General features: G+C 36.2%; 1 protein-coding gene across 1 annotated transcript in view; it reads right to left on the reverse strand.

Moving 5' to 3' along the window:
• The window catches only part of LOC115215738 (solute carrier organic anion transporter family member 5A1), a 164,384-nt gene that overhangs the window by 57,793 nt on the left and 87,865 nt on the right, over positions 1–18,726 (reverse strand). The gene's annotated exons all lie outside the window — the stretch shown is intronic.

The following is an 18,726-nucleotide window of genomic DNA, read 5'->3' on the forward strand; positions in this document are numbered from 1 at the left end:
TAAACCTCTCTTTGCATATACACACACACAAACAAAATGTGCTACCATTGAAATGGTAGCACATATGCCAGTCTTTGTTTCAATACTTACTTTGCATACATTATCACCAAGAATCTCAACTTTTATGTATGATTTTTCTCATTTAAAATATAACTACAACTATACATTCGATTACTGGAATATTCAGATGTGCTTCACGATAACACATCTTGGATTAAAATAAATATACATATATAGGCACAGGCATAGCTGTGTGGTAAGACATTTGCTTCCCAACCACATGTTTCCAGGTTCAGTCCCACTGCATGGCACCATGGTTGTCTTCTATAGCCTGGGCCAATCAAAGCCTTGAGTGGATTTGCAGATGGAAACTGAAAGAAACCCGTTGCATATATGTGTATGTGTATGTGCATGTATATTTGTATGTCCCCCATCACCCCCACTTGACAGCTGATGGTTGTATTTATGTCCTCATAACTTAGCAGTTCAGCAAAAGAAACAAATAGAATACCAAACTTTAAAAAAGTACTGGAGGCCTTTCATTCTGCTAAAATAACTCAAGATGTTGCCCCAGCATGGTCAGAGTCTGATGATTAAAACAGGTAAAAGATAAAAGATATATATCTTTTATATATAATGAGCTGTACTTGCCTATGAAGTGATTTGATATGATGCCTTGTGTTAAAACTGAAGCAATTATATCGTGGAAGAGCCACTTTAGTTGAGAGAAAAGAAAAAGAAACATTTGCGTTCCGTTTATTTCTTTGAAAATAATATAAAGCAAATATAAAAGATTTTGTAGATTTTTAGATATCTAAAATGATCTTTCGACAATGTAAAAAAAAAAAAAAAGAAAAAACTGCTGTAAACAAAGGCACTGATTTTAAATGATTGAGCTGTGAGTAAATGAATAAACCCTAACAGAGAACCAATATCAACAGGAACCAAATAATTCATGGCATTAATCTAAGCGAAAAAGGAACACACTGGCTCAGTAGATCAGTGAGATTTGATCCACTAAATTCTCTTTAATCTTCTGCTTCTTGTTCCCTAACTGATTAAAGAAGTAACATTCTAAAACTCATTTGATTATATCACTGATAGGTGCAGGTGTGTGATAAGAAGTTTGCTTTCCAACCACATGGCTTTGGTTTCAATCTCACTGCATGGTAACTTGCATAAGTGTCATCTACTATACCCTTGGGTCAACCAAAGTCTTGTGAGGAGTGGAAACTGAAAAGAAGGCCATCATGTGTGTATGTGCATTGAGTGGGTGGATAGATAGATACATGCATAGTTCAACAGACAGACAGACACATGAACACACACAGAAAGATAGATAGTTTGGGAACAAGTGAGTGCTGGCAACAGGAAGAACATCCAGTCATAGAAAATTTGCCTCAATAAACTACATCTAATCCATGCAAACCTGGAAAAATGGGCACTAAATTGATGAGGATTCTACGTACATGTGATTTAGGAGAGCATATTGCTTCTCATAACCATGTCTATAGGAAGGTTTGAACTAGAAAGCTATGGGGGCATTATAAATATTGGTTTTAAATGTACCTCTACAGATTTTGTATAAGACTTAGTGCCAGCATTGAAAATTACATTTTGTATATGAATATACCTCTGTAAACAATGCAATCAATGTTTGATATGGCACTGAAGAAGGAGCAATAACTCCTGAAATATGCATATACACTCATTACCTGTTTCTCTCTCTTCAATTGCATTTTTTTACAAAGATATATTCATATATGAAATGTTGTAACTTTCGGTGTGGGTTCTAAATTCTATAGAAAATCTAAAGTGATACACTTAAAATGAAAACAATGCACTGCTAACATAATAATAACAGACACAGTATCAACTTATAAATTTGACATATACATGACAGTATATTATAGTTGCAAAATGAAATACAGTGTCCATACCAGCAATTAATATGAATAGTGGGTTACCAATATCTAATTTTTCAGCTGATAGCATGTTGGCCAATTAACTTAGTCAAAGTTGCAGATCTAAAACTGATAAGGTTTTACTTGACATATTGTCTTATTAAATTTGAACCTAAGACGTCTCTAAGGAAAGATAGGACACATAATTAAGAATCTATTTTCAAACATTAATTTGCTTTCTAACCTTACAACATTTAGAATGTCATAAACTCATATCAAATACACAGTGTGGTGGTGGTGGTAATAAAATATACAAAAGCAAAGAGAGGATGGGGTCATACATATGTCCTACTTTTCCAGAGATGAGGTCTTCTTTAATTGTAGAGTGTAACCACTGGTGTTATGTTGTAACTTGGTTTACTAGAAATAGAACCTACTTCTCCCTCACAACATTTTCTGCTATCTTAAAAAATGGGAAGGGCTCATTACAAAATGTAATTTTAGATGCATTTGCCTGAAAAAAGGATGAAATAGTCAGAATGCCTGTGGGTATAGGTCTGTAGATCAGGGATAACTTGGGGGCTAAACAACAGTAATAACAACGAGCTGTACCTATCTTACAGAACCTATATGGACTACACCATCTCTCAGCTGTGGCAACAGCACAAAGCCAGGAACAGAAAATAAGCCACATCCTTGTGACAGGTATTTGAAAGTGTAGCGAGGCCATCATTTATCATGTTTTCCATACTGGCATAGGTTGGACAATTTGACTGGGGACTGGCAAGTCAGGAGGCTGCACCAGGCTCCAATCTGATCTGGCAGTGTTTCTACAGCTGGATGCCCTTCCTAATGCCAACCACTCCAAGAGTGTAGCGGGTGCTTTTTACATGCCACAAGCACAGGAGCCAGTCAGGCGGCCCCTGGCATCGGCCATGTTCAGATGATGCATTTTATGTGCTACTGGCATGGGAGCCATTCGGGGCAGGGAGGCTGGCATTGACCATGTCCGGATGGTGCTTTTTACATGCCACCAGCATGGGGAGCCAGTCAGGCAGCATTGGCAACGACCTAAACAACCCACGCATGCATGGTACTTATTGCGTGCCACCAGCATAGGAGCCAATCAGGCAGTAATGTCATCGGCAACAACTACAATCCCATTTGATTGTGATTTTGATTTGACTTTACTCAATAGGTCTCCTCGAGCACAGAATGTCGCCCAAAGGTACTTTTTAAATGGGCTGGTTATGCGACACTGGTGTAGGCTACGGCTGTGATCTCACTTTATTTGCCAGGTTTTATCACAGCATATCTCCAGAGGTTTCGGTCTTTCAATTATGGTATATTGAATACATCAAACTGATATAGACTCAGCGTGTTAATCTGTGATGATTGATCACTTTACCTATCATGTGAGTTTTGAACATTGGTTGAGTCCTGTGTTTTCATTGGTAGAGTATTGTGCAGGATTTGAATTGAAGAACCAATCATGTTGCGCATAATACATTCTCAAACAACTAATCAGTATGAGCTCTGGAGCCTACTATTTTTTCTCCAAATTCATGTAACAAATTATCAAGTCCAGTGGGTGAGTGATTTTCCCGAAGGCGAGTCATGTTTGCCCTGCCATTATTCACCAACTCAAAATTAACATAATGGAGCACATGTAACCAATGATGATCCAAGCTGAATTATCCAAATGATGGATGAAGTACACAACCACCAGAATTTGTGATGATTTTACTTGGTTCATTGTACTACTTAACAGGGGAATAAAGTCTCACTGTTATTTTTAAAGTTCATGTATTATTTCCATGAGTGAATACACAACATCTATTATACAATGGTATGCAAGATTCCGGAGTAAAACCAAAGGAGACTTTAGACCACACGTTAAAAAGTGTTATGAAGACATTCAGAAAATGTTAATCATCAGATTAAAATTCCTTGCATTATTTAACTTCTTCATTTCTCTTGATTTGAATCTAAAAATCTTACCAAGTTGACTTCACTTTCCATTCCCAATAAACACCAGTAATATACTGGCTTTTGAATCATCCAAATGCATTTCCTGATTCTATTCCAAGAAAAGAAATCAATAATGCATCCATAACTAATACATTTGGTTCACTAAATTTACCAACATCCATAAAATCAGAGCTTTGAAATTATAATCTCGTTCATATGACTCAATAAATTATGTCATTCTTCAGATCTTAAGCAAAAAATTTAATTCTATTTTGCTAAAAGATTCATGTCACATTAACGGATTTTTATTCCTCATATAGAAATACCATATCAATAGCACAGTAATAAACTCTGAGACATATTTTCACAAAATGCTAGAAATGCACAGCATAAGTATTGATTTAATAAATTGACTTACTATATGTAAATTATTACCTATTAGCAATTCTCAATGATATTATAAATGCTTACACCACTTTTTCATTTATCACTACTTGCACAGGGTTGTAGAACCAAGGAAACTGAACTACTATTAAAGCCTATACTACTGGCAAACACATAGTTTGGCAGTAATAGAATAACTGTCTGTGTCTACCATACTCCAACCTTTCTCTGGGTGCATGGCCATTTCTCTTGGTTCCTTCCACTCCCTCTTTCAGCTGAGAGGTCCTTATCTTGCAAGCTACTTGGCAACCCTGTGAGTGCTGGTGCCATGTAAAAAGCACCCAAACTGACACCACATAAAAAGTTCCAGTGCTGGGAGCCACATAAAATGCTCCTGTGTTGGTGCCACATAAAAATTATCCAGTATACTCTGTAAAGTGGTTGGCATTAGGAAGGGCATGCAACTGTAGAAACCAAGCCAAAACAGATAATTGGAACCTGGTGCAGCTTTCTGGCTTGCCAGCTCCTGTCAAATCATCAGCATGGAAAATGGATGTTTAATATATATATCTCTCCTTTACTCTTTTACTTGTTTCAGTCATTTGACTGCAGCCAGCTGGAGCACTGCCTTTAGTCAAGCAAATCAACCCCAGGACTTATTCTTTGTAAGCCTAGTACTTATTCTATTGGTTTCTTTTGCCGAACCGCTATGTTACAGGGACGAAAACACACCACCATCAGTTGTCAAGCAATGTTGGGGGGACAAACACAGACACACAAACACACACACATATATATATATACGATGGGCTTCTTTCAGTTTCCATCCACCAAATCCACTCACAAGGCTTTGGTCGGTCCGAGGCTATAGTAGAAGACATTTGCTAAGGGTGCCACGCAGTGGGACTGAACCCAGAACCATGTGGTTGGTAAGCAAGCTACTTACCACACAGCCACTCCTGCGCCTTAAGCATGTGTGTGTATATATATATATATATATATATATATATATATATATACACACACACATGTATATTGGACCCCAGTGCTCAACTGGTACTTATTTTATCGACTCCGAAAGAATGAAAGGCTAAGTTGGCTTTGGTTGAACTTGAACACAGAACATAAGGATGGATGAAATACTGCTAAGCATTTCGCCTGGCTTGCTGCCTTACATATTACACAGAAGTATGTAATTCACCGGTGTAAGTAGTAGTAGCAGCAGCAGCAAGTTCAATCTTCCTGCTACTACACCTTAGAGACCCTTAGCTTCACTGATTTCATTGACCCTAAATGCATTATAACAGAGGTTCTCAATCATATTTTCCTATAGACCCCTTTGATTCTTATTTCACTCAGGTGGACCCCCATAGCCATTCAATGTTTATAAAATCCTATTGTAATTTTATATTTAAATATTATCAGGAACTGTTTGAAAAAAAAGATATTGTTAAAGGTATGGCTGTGTGGTAAGAAGTTTGCTTTTTAACCACATAGTTTGGGTTCATTCCCACTGTGTGGCACCATGGGTATGTGTCTTCTATTATAGCCTCTGGCCAACCAAAGCTTTGTGAGTGGATTTGGTAGATGGAAACTGAAAGAAGCTCATCATATACACATATATCTGTATTGTTGTGTATGTATTTGTCTCTCCACTAAAACTTGACAGCCAGTGTTGGGGAGTTCATGGCCCCCATAACTTAGCAGTTCAGTAGATGTGACCAATAGAATAAGTACCAGGCCTAAAAAAAAAAAATTATTAAAGTACTGGGACTAATTCATTCAAAGCTGCTTAAGGCAGTGCCTCAGCATGGTCGCAGTCTAATGACAAGTAAAACATATTTTGTAGATTGTGAAAGTATAACCATTTTATTGCACATAAAGTTTTAACAACAAAATCTTCCATGGACACCCAATGGTCATATGGACCCAAGTTGAGAACCACTGCACTAGGTGAAGACAGAACCTTTGGGAAAGTCATGAATGATACAGTTTCCCATATTTTTACTCCCACAGCTATGTATTCCTGACCTTAATTAAGCAATTACTGTAGATTATAATTTTTCATTAAGATCTCTTTTGTTAATAGTAAATTACAGGACATCTTACATGAACAGTTAACAAGATCTTAATTAGTTAGACAGTTTTAGACAATTAGAGTTGGGCAGGCTTAAGAGTTATAAGTCCAATGATATATTAAATCTGTCATTTCTGAAATAATTGTCAAATGAAACAGTGAATATTTAATGTTCATAAAAGCAACTAATGAGAACACATCTCAATTAAGAAGATAACTTCATTATGATATCAATTGGATGACTTAGTATTCTGAATTAAAATATAATCCTGTGAGATTGAAAATCTAAGTACATTAGAGTATTAAGCTTAAGAGATGTACTATACACATATATACATACATATCTATATAATATAAATGCAAGATCTTCCTGTGGACAAGGTTGCATTGTATTCGATTATAAATAAATAAAAATACACATTAAGTACAGGACATCACCAACGAGTGAAAAACACTTAAACACACAAGTGATAACTACAGGACAAAATGCCAAAAAATACAAAATAAAAACAGGACATCAACAACAAGTAGAAAAATATGTAAATACATAATGAGAGACAAGTACATGGACAAAATATCAAAAGAAGCATTTACGTATTTTTCATTCTATGTCCTGTTCTTATTGTGTATTTTTTGGTATTTTGTTCTGTACTTATCTCTCGTGTGTTTAAGTGTTTTTCGGTCTATAAATGCAATGAAGATTGTGGGCCCACAATGTGCATTGTACTATTGGTGCATTTAAAGTCACAGACCCCTGTTAATCTTCTGTCTGCTAGAAGACAGGTGTTTTTGTTTTTACAATAAGGCTTAAACTTAATGAAACTCTTACCAGATCTTCTTAGTCTTAAACCACAATGTCGCTAGTCAATCTATATCACTACCTTTATCTTTTACTTGAACCAGTCACTGGAATGCAGTCAATCTGGACACTCCTTTGAAGAGTTTAGCTGAATAAATCACTCCCAGTACTTATTTCTTAAGTCTGGCACTTATCCTATCAGACTCTTTTACTGAACCATGAAGTTAAGGGGGTGTAAACACACCAATACAAGTTGTCAAGAAGTTGAAGGTGAAGGGAACACAAAAATATACACTCAAACACATACACAAGATTCCACACAGTTTCTGTCTACCAAATTTACTCTCAAGGCTTTGATCAGCCCAAGGCCATGAAAAACACCTATCAAAAGTGCTACAGAGTAGGATCAAAACCACAAGGTTGCAAAGCAAGCTTCTTAACCACACAGTTTTGCCCGCACTTATTGATCAACTGGATAACAAAACACCTATTATTTCAGGTGAACTATATCAGAAGCTCATAGCTATCCTTTTTGTAGACTAGTCAGTGCAACTTCTGCAGTCATCAACAAGAGGTCCCACTTTTTTTTTTTTTTTTTGTGTACAAACAACCTTCAGGCTTTGTTTTTCTAAATACTGCTCTCACATATACTCCCCAACCAACCTTTGGTTTTATCAGTTGTACAGAGGGCCTTGAAGCTTTTCATCAGTATAGTCTTTGCCATGTTAATGTTGCTATTTGATATGAGGGAACATGGCCAAGTGGCTAAGATGTTGCACTCACAATCGCAAGATCACGGGTTCAGTTCTTGGACTGAGTAGTGCATTGTGTTCTTGAGCACAACACATTTCATCTCACACTGCTCTGCAATCACCTCAACATCTAATGTGTGGCACACCAAGCACCTGTACAAGCAATGTCTCAATTTGATGGCAGGAATGCACTTACGTGCAGCACAAACATTTAATCATCATCATCACTATGAGCTTCTCATATAGTTCACTTGAAATCATCTGTGCAGGTTGTTCAGCAAAAATTGCAGAGCCAATTTTCTTAGATTAAGAGGCTACAGTTAATTGCTGTTTGGTGCAATTGGATTTCTCTATTTATTTTTCAGTTACTTCTGTAGTGAGAATCAGGTTTTTGGTTTGGAGAAGTTAACGTGGTTTTTTAATAGGCAACAAATTTTGAATTCCATGATGATTACTTTTAGACCTAGAATAATTGGTATAGAGCTAAAGAAAAATCTTTAAAATTTAACAACCTGAATGGTAAATTCCACTCAATAAAATGTCTCATAAAGTCTGGCTAACAAGAGCCAGAGCTATACTAAGATTCCATGAGTTAATGAGATATAGATATTCCCCAGAATAGGACATTGCAAAAGACATTCCCAGAAGACTTGGTAAATTTTCCAGACAACTTATTCAATCAAACTAAAGAGAAATAAACACTCCATCAAACTGCAGAAACAAAATACATATTGCAAGCTTCAGCAACTCCCACCTGAGTTATTTCTGTCAGCCATACTGCTTATATATGATTGTGTGTACATATTCCTGAGTACAGACACTGGTATATATATGTATGCGAGCCAGTTAGCTGAATTCAAACAGCTAGTTCACACATGTATATGTGTGTGCACTTGTGTATGCACAGGGTGTGCATAAATTATCTTTACAACCTGCAAAATTTATTGCATTATTTTTTTAACTGTAAAGATAGTTTACTGACACCCTTTATGTATGTGTGTGTGTGGTGTTTGTGTCTGTGTCACTCGTCACCGCTTCTCCATTTAACACACACACACACACACACATTATAAATATATATATATACAGTTAGTGCATTGATGGCTAGCTGGAGAAGATGTTTTCCTGGGGTTAAATAGTAGTAACAACCGTCCTAATCAGGACTGCCACTTTACGTTGGCAAATAAACTTTACTCTAAAGTACTGTTGCTGCAGGTTTCTTGTTCAGAGATTTATAACTAATAGTTTATATGTATATATATATGTTTACTGTTTTGTTAAGGTAAGATCAACAAAAAAGTACTCCATCTACTCTCTTTTACTCTTTTACTCTTTTACTTGTTTCAGTCATTTGACTGCGGCCATGCTGGAGCACCGCCTTTAGTCGAGCAAATCAACCCCAGGACTTATTCTTTGTAAGCCCAGTACTTATTCTATCGGTCTCTTTTGCCGAACCGCTAAGTGACGGGGACGTAAACACATCAGCATCGGTTGTCAAGCAATGCTAGGGGGACAAACACAGACACACACACATATATACATATATACATATATACGACAGGCTTCTTTCAGTTTCCGTCTACCAAATCCACTCACAAGACACTTGCCCAAGATGCCATGCAGTGGGACTGAACCCAGAACCATGTGGTTGGTTAGCAAGCTACTTACCACACAGCCACTCCTGCGCCTTTCTCTAGTGAGAAATAAATATCATTTAACATCCACTGTATTAAAATAAGAGCTACTAATAGTTTTTTGCCATTAAAACATGTGGTTAGGCAGGTTTTTATAACATGCCTTGCATCTCCAAGCAATCTCGGGCTTTGAGCATATATTCTATTCTATTTGAAAGTCATGTAGCAGTGTCCTGATTTTTAATCAGAACCATGTGCTCAGAGCCCAAAGATTGCTTGGAGATAAAGCACCTGTGCTAGTGCCACATAAAAAGCACCTGTGCTGGTGCCAGGTAAAAGGCACTCATGCTGGCAACATGCAAAAAGCACCCAGTACACTCTGTAAAGTGGTTGGCATTAGAAAGTGAATCCAGCTGTAGAAACCATAACAAAACAGCCAGTTGGAACCTAGTGCAGTTCTCTGACTCACCAGCTTCTGTCAAACCGTCCAACCCATGCCAGTATGGAGAACAGATGTTAAGTGATGATAATTATGATACGTATATATAAAACTATCTGGTTTAAGTCATTGGACGACATCTATGCTAGAGCATCACCTTAAAAGATATTTAAACATTTTGTCATCCCAATACTTAATCAGTCTCTATTTATCAAACTAATAGGGTAAAGGGTGAGGGGAGGGCATGTAAAGAAGCACGTAAACATAACAAAGAAGCAGACATATATTCATTCATGTGTGAAAATGTATGTATTTTGCACATTAGCCACTCAACCTAAATTAAATCCCAAAGCAATGAGTCAAAGAACAGTGAAAGAAAGAGAGAGTGAAGGAAAGACAGAGAGAAAGGAAGAATGAGAGGGAGAGGAAGAGAGAGAGAGAACTAGATGTTTTCATAATTACACAGAACCAGAATCTCTAGTGTTTCCCTCCACCTACATCCAAATACATCCATTGTCATGTACACAACAATTTGGCATGCAAACTACTTAATTGTAGAGCAATCCATTGTAAATAAGCTGCACTCTATAAATCTAATGCAATATCTAATCAGGTCCTTTGGGGTTTCATCTCCAACCAACAAGAACCAATAAACTATATCTGTACTGATGACTCACCTTTGATAGGGGAAAGGTGATTTTTCTGGAAGCATTCAATATGAAGCAAACTAAATAAATAATATTGTTACCTTATTTTAATCATAGTAACATTGCAAGTTATTTATTATTTCTATTTCTTGGTTTAGTTGTTTTACATTGCAGAGAGAGAGAGGGGGGTATACTGAAAGTAGAGACTTCAGTGCAAATAAGAATGAAAAAGAAAGCACTTGATAGTGAAAGTAGAATGGCAAAACATTTATCAAAAGTGAAATATTAAATCTGAAATTTCAATTTTACAAACACACATACTCTTCATCTCCCATTTAACATCTGCTTTCCATGCTGTCATGGGTTGGACAGTTTGACAGAAACTGTCAAGCCAAAAGACTACACTAAGCTCTATTCTCTACTTTGACATGGTTTCTATGGCTAGATGCCCTTCCTAATGCCAACCACTTTACAGAGTGATCTTGGTGCTTTTTACATACAATTCAACACTGCTCAACTTAGTGGTATATAATCTTGAGAGAGATTACTTTGTAAAAGGTGATGAGAAGTTAGAGTACAACAGAGAGACAGAAACAAGTTCCACATAATCCCTCAAAAATTAGAGATCAGCACCTCTTGACTCTTGATGCTAAGGCAGGCAGGCAGATAGGCAGGGAGACAGGTAGGTAAGTAGGTAGGTAGGTAGGTGCCGGCTTTCCTTTCCAATGATATGGTTCCAGGTTCAGTCCCACTGTGTGGTATCTTGGGCAAATGTCTTCTAGTATAAGCCTTGGGCCAGCCAAATTTGGATTTGGTTGATGAAAATTGAAAGAAGCCTGTCATATGTGCATGTGCATGCACATGTATCTTTGTGTTTTTCCCACACTGCTGATTGACAACCAGTGTTGGTGTGTTTACATCAATTCTTCAAGGTGGTGTTCCATCATGGCCATAGTCTAATGATTAAAACAAGTAGAATATATATATATATATATATATATATATATATATATATATATATATATATATGTGTGTGTGTGTGTAGTATTATGAGTGTCTATGCACATGTTTTTATATTTTATATTTTTATATTTATATGTAAAAAAATTTTTTCACACTTATAATAAATTAAATTCTCTGAAGAGGCCGTGGGACATCCTTGTTAATGTCTCATTTATACCTGCCTTATATGGCTTATAGGTTAAATGAGGCATACTTGTCCTTACGGCCGAAACAGCTGTCAGATATGATATAATTATATATTATATTTTATATTTTATATTTCTATTTCCTTGTCTAATTATATTTACAATATATTTTGTATAATGCCTTTGCTGTTATGTAATGGTGTAATAAAGTATTGATTGGGTATCATCTGATGGTTGATGTTTGATTGATTTAAGTATATTTCTCCATTTTCTAATTTTGTATATATATATATATATATATGATAGACTTTTCATTGACTAACTAACACTTTAGACTTTGCTAAGTTGACTATGAGGTTTCTCACCTCTAGGTTTTGTTTCTATATGGGAAAATTTCATTTCTAAATCTTCCAAATTTTTAGGATTAAGAACTGAGTTATTAAGCATACAGGAATCCTCATAGGCAGTAATTATTTAGTTGTTACAAATGGTGGCCCCTATGAGTCATACAGTCTGCAAAACAATCAGAATTGCCTACATCAATGCTTCAAATTGATCGGTCTGGGGTTGTTATAGAAGACACTTGTCTAAGGTGCTATGCAGTGCAACTAAGCACTACATCACACTCAGTGCACAAAACAATGGCAAATTTTTCCTTTGTAGATATGGCAGAAGTGCAGTTGGTGGTTCCATTATATGTATCTTCATTTTGGATGCACATGCTTGCTATATGATTCACACACATCAATGCTTCACTTTGGTCAGTCTGGGGTTATAGTAGAACACACTTGTCCAAGGTGCCATGCAGTGGGACTGAGCCCAAAACCAATTGGTTAGTTACAACTCTCTCTCTCTCTCTCTCTCTCTCTATATATATATATATATATATATATATATATATATATATATATATATATATATATGAAACACACATATATATATATATATATATACACATATGCTCAAAAGAGAAAAAATATGTAACTGCATTTCATCTAGATGTGCTCCAGTTATACAGTTACTGCTTCTGTGATTAATGAAGCTGCTCTTCTTACAAAACTTTTGTTTACTGGACTTCAAGACGAAACACTGCTGCAAGCTCATAGGAACTCTTATCAATTATCCAGTGTCTGCTGCCTAACATCAATGAACTGCATCTCTCTTCTTTTTTTACTATTAAATGCTATCTCAGTCACGCTGAATGCAGCCTCTAATAGTTTTAGTAGATTTTATTAACGTAAGTACTTTGTCTTGTGATTATTTTATTGACCTCATGATGCAGAGTAGCATTGTCAACTAAAGCACAATCTAAACCACAAGATATTTTTTGTCTACAAAACTAATTCAACAATATATCTCTGTTTCTGTCTCTCTCTCTCCCTCCCTCTCTCTCTCACACACACACACACACACACACACACACACACACACACCAGCCCATGGACTGCATCCTTTCCCTTGACCAAATTACATTCACAAGTGTTTAGTGATACTATGCATAGGTGGGGCAGAATTTAGATAAAGATATTTCTCAATTATTAAAATGGATCTACTGATATTCATCTAATATGTGTAAAAGTTTTAGAATAACTGTTAGATTATACTACTTATAAGAAAGTCCTTTCAAATCTATTTATCTTAACAACCTATGTAGTGGTATCAAAAACTTCCTGGACTAGTTCTGTAGTATGCCAACAGATGGCAGTACATGGATGCATATACAGTGAGTGCTAGCTGTGACCTTCATGGAGCAGTGTGCTGAGTGCTACTGCTGTGTTAACTTCGCAAGTTGTGAAATTTGTGTTTTTGTGATCATGTGTATGCTGTAGCCCATGAATTTTGTCATGGACAAGAAGTTGGAACAAAGAGCCAACATGAAATTTTGCATTAAACTTGTGAAGGTTGCTACAGAGACATTGAGCATGCTTTGACAAGCTTACAGTGACGAGGCAATGGGTGGTACGCAATGTTTTGAATGTTTATCATGTTAAACATGATAAACATAAATAAAAGTGAGATTTTTTTTTTAAACTGTCTGATTTCACAGAAATAGTTCTTTCTGGGACACCCTGTATGATGATGGCAATCCCTCAAGGTCGAGGATGATGGTCTTCGCGAAAATTTACTGGTGAGTCCGTAGGTGACCGATAAGACCAATTCTTGCTTGAAAAGATCAGTCGCAGTGCGGACATCTAGTACCGGAAGGGAGAGTCGCACGTGGTTGTTGTTGGCGTTCCTTCCGTCATCGTCTTTTCCCCTCCAGCTCTGCAGACCTTTTCAACTCGAAAGTTGCCGTTCCCTCATGGATGGTGGTTTTCCAGAGTGGTCTGTTTTTTGCCGTTTCCTCCCAGTTAGTGAAGTCGATGTCACACTTTTTGAGGTTCGTTTTCAGGGAGTCCTTGTAGCGTTTCTTCTGGCCTCCTTTTGTACGCTTGCCGTCTTTGAGTTGGGAGTAGAAGATCTGTTTGGGAAGTCGTTTGTCAGTCATTCTAACCACGTGGCCGCTCCATCTTAGTTGGCCTTCGATGACATAGGCTTCGATGCCGGTCATTTGAGCAGGTTTGCAAAACCACCTGGCATAACATTGCCTCCTGCCCCTATGAAAACCCTACAACGGTGAAGGAAAGAAAGCTAAGATGGTCATGACAATCTAACAAGATGTATGACAATCTAACAATCTTGCAAACACCATTCTTCAAGGAACTGTAGGAGTGAAGAAGATATGGACAGGTGATAAAATAGTTAGGCAATGTCAGGGAACAGACATGCTAATAATTAGCAGACACACAAACACAACAGACCAAGCCTCATTTACAAATGTCATGACTGCCTTTATAATTCCATCAAAGGTTGAGGGGCTCCAGCCCCCACTAGTGTGACAAAATAAAGCTATGGATAAGTGGTAGAGTTGCAAACAAACAGCCAGCAGTTATTCTCATCTCAAATCTATCTGTGTCTGATATCGACTTTCATTTATCGAGGATTAATAATATAAACACCAACCATATATTTCAGTTGATTCAGTGAACTACAATTCACCCTTTCATAATTGTGGCCTCAGGCCAAGGGAAGAAAATCGAAATTGTATGGCTTATAAATGCACTATATCTTTTTCTTCATATAACACTGAATGTTATCTTTATATAATATTCTTAATTTAATTATTTATTATATAGATCAATAACGTGTTAGATCTATTGTATAATATCTTAAAGTTTTATTGTTACAGCTTCAGAGGTTATCTTAAGACAACTTGCCACTTCTCTATTACTTGCAAGACTTTCTCCACATTCAACCTAATTCTTGGTGTCAATTTCACAGATTAACAGTTGCCTTTAGCATTTTCTTTCCCTTCTCCATCTCTCTCTCTCATTATAGCTTTTGTGTTATGTTCAAAGAATTTTAATTTTCCATTATAGGATCATTTTAAATAATACTTCTAATTCAGAAGTTTGTGCGGTCAGCTCTGCTTTCCATCCTTTTTTGCTTAATGAAAGAAGAACCAATAATATACCAAAGTTGATTCTATTGATTACACTCTTCTACTACAATAATTAAGCCTGGTATTTAATCAAGAGAAATCAATTTTCTCCACATAGTCCTAGAATTTGAAGTACTCCCCACCCACTTCATATTTTATCTGTCCATTTTTATAGGCCTCCACAATAATTTTGATGCTCATATCTAAGATTATTTGATTCAATTTCCTTTGTTTAATAATTTTATATGGGAACAGATAAATTTAGTTATTCAATATAGCACACAATTAGTTGAAAGATTAAGGGTTAATAGTCTTAAAGCTGCAATGGGATGCAAAAATAGGGAAGCCTTCATTTCTCCAAAGCACCTATTTGTAAAAAAAAAGATATGCAAAACAAAGTTAAATGTGTTGGACATAAAAATAGAGCAATACCAATGATGGAATATAAATCAAGTTTTTCTAAAAACAGTCAATACTACATTTGTATAATACCCACTGCTCTTTATTTAGTAACTGAACACACCTAAATTCAATATATTTAGATCTTTTGTAACTATCTAAACTTACAGAAGTAATGAACCAATAAGGGAATCTCGCTATAGTTCCTGAAATCACAAGAAAGAGCAACCAAATCTCCCTCAAATTACACCCTCCATCTTTAAAAAAGGAGTGACACATTGGATGATATGGTTCTGGATATGTCAGAATAAAAATGAAGGATGGCCACAACTGCTAAGTCAAGTTGATCTGGGGCTAGTTGGCAGAATCATTAGTGAGCTGGACAAAATACATTAAATACAGTATTGATCTTGCTCCCTACAATCTACGTTCAACACAACTTTTCATTCTTCCTGGGTTGAGAATATTATGTAAAATAAGGCGGTGAGCTGGCAGAATCTTTAGCATGCTGGGCAAAATGTTCACCGACATTTTGTCTGTTCTTACGTTGAGTTCAAATTCTACTGGTGTCCCATTCATGAAGGACAATGTGATCTCAGTCACTTATATACCACTGAAACATAATTGGTGTTATGAGTCCTTGGGCGGCTCAAGAAAAATAAATTGAAGCCTTTAACCCTTTCGTTACTGTATTTATTTTGAGATGCTCTGTGTTACTTTCAATTACTTTAAATATAACAAAGGATTTAGTAAAATAACTTAGTTATCATTCAGCTGGTGTTAGGAACATAAATTGTGACTAAGGTTTGGGGGAAGATTTTAATTCAGAACTTTTGAAAACAAGACATTTATACTGAGAGCCAGAGCCGGTTTCAGCCGGGTTGGTAACGAAAGGGTTAAATAATGGTAGGTTTATAAACAATGTGACGGTGAGCTAAACAGTAAAAGAAAGTGCTCAGTCACTGAAAAAATAATAACACAGGATTGAAACTTGGAGTGTTCAGCTCCTCCCTGTTTTTTCTGTTTACCAAAATAGGCATGGCTATATTGTTAAGAAGTTTACTTTGTGATTATGTAATTACAAGTTCAGTCCTACAGCACTGAATCTTGGGAAAATGTTTTCTACAATAGCCCGCTCCACATATCTCAGTGGAGCCTCCTCAAGCTGGTTATTGATGCAATATATATCTGGTGCAGATTGCATCAATAACCAACTGGAGGAGGTCCCTCCTGGGGTTAAAAACAGTAGTAACATATATTCCTATGGAAAAGCCATGATGAAGATATTCTTAAACAGAAATGTTCATTTTTGCATAAGACAATGTCAGAATATTTTGTTTTGTTTATTTCCTAACATCTGAAGAAAAATTGAAAGTCTTGGTGTTCAGAGATGATAAAATACGGAAAAAAAAGAAAGGGAAATGTGTAAGAATCAATATAGAATTTAGCTGTGTTGAATTATTTATTATTTTGCTATTTTAGAAATGCATAAATATTGTTGACATAATTAGTTCAACTTGAAACCTACTACCTGCTTAATTGCAGAACAGTATAACAGTACCAAGTAAAATTTGTACCATCTTTACTCACCATCTCAATAATTATAGATTTCTCCAGGGAAACTCATGTGATACAGATGCTACTCTAATGTAATTAACTCATTAACAATTTTTGATAAAAGAAATTCCTTATGGCGTTAATCTGATCATGTTTCTTGTGGGACTTTTCTACATATAAAAGCAATCCCGCATTCAGGTTTAAACAATGAGATACTGTTTGTTTGTGTGTGTGTGTGTGTGTGTGTAGGGGGGGGGTTGTGCACGCAAGCACTTAAGTGGAAAAAAAGACAGAGAGAATGAGTGACACTTCATATAGTCAGAGTTTACTAAACTCTGACTATATGAAGTGTCACTCATTCTCTCTGTCTTTTTTCCACTTAAGTGCTTGCGTGCACAACCCCCCCCCCCTTGTGTGAGGTGTGTGTTGTTTGCCTGCAAGAATAAAAAAAACAAAATCTTTATTTTCAGCTCATAAAAGATTCATATTTCAATATTTTTAAAAATATAAAAATTAAGAATAATATAAGAAAGAAGAAGCAAAGTTAACACTTCATATGTCATATGAAATACAGAAGAAAGTGAGCGTAGAATATCTCAAAGTCATTTGAATGCTTAAAAGAGTTTTCAAAAACATCTTGAAATTTTTGAATGAATAAAACTGAAAATTAGTTGGGTTTTTTTTTTTGGTGGGGGGTTGTTTTCTATATCAACATATTTTTGCAAGAAGAAAAAAAAACATAGGTATAAAAGATCAAGTTATCAAGAGAGAAAAAGACCCATAACTACCTCACCAAGGAAACAAAGAGGAAGAACAAAGGGGGTGATTAAACCACAGAAGACAGTGAGAGGGAGTTACATATTGTACACCCCAGAACAAATGGCATGTTTAGTTATGCTTCAGACATTGTTGCAAAAGCATTTCCATGATCCAGGATATCCTAGTATTCGAGTGTGTAAGTGTATTATACAATATATACAACATAAGCACATACATATTATGTACAGGGCGTGATTGTATATATTTGCTATTTTCAACTATTAATTGTATGCATTGTTTTACTATCATTGTTGGTCTTTTCCTTAAAAGCAACAACTGTTTTTGCTTTATTTTTTTACAGAACTATTGAATATTGAAAATTTTGAATCCCCCAACCCTCCAATTTGTGGAAGAGACAGTCCTCCTGGGAATCTATGCCAGCAAGGACAAACAAGATTTCAGATTCCCTTAACATCAGCAGAATGATGGTGGAAAAGGTCAGAAAGGAGCTGAAAGATTCAGTATTCAACTACAAGGTGACAACAGTAAGGAAAAACCCCTGATTGATAATCTGATGCCATCAGAACACTGGAATTCATCACTGACAGCAGATCATCAACAATGATCCCAGCAAGTCCATGTGTGCCATTACAAGATTGGTGGTGCATGAGGATATTCAATACTTTTTATACAAGATGAAGAAGAGACAATTTCTGTCCAAGATGATACAGGAAAAGCAACTCAAACACACCAGACAGGCTGTGGTTCTTCTGCA

Source organism: Octopus sinensis, linkage group LG9, assembly GCF_006345805.1.
Source record: "Octopus sinensis linkage group LG9, ASM634580v1, whole genome shotgun sequence".
NCBI classification, from domain to species: domain Eukaryota; kingdom Metazoa; phylum Mollusca; class Cephalopoda; order Octopoda; family Octopodidae; genus Octopus; species Octopus sinensis.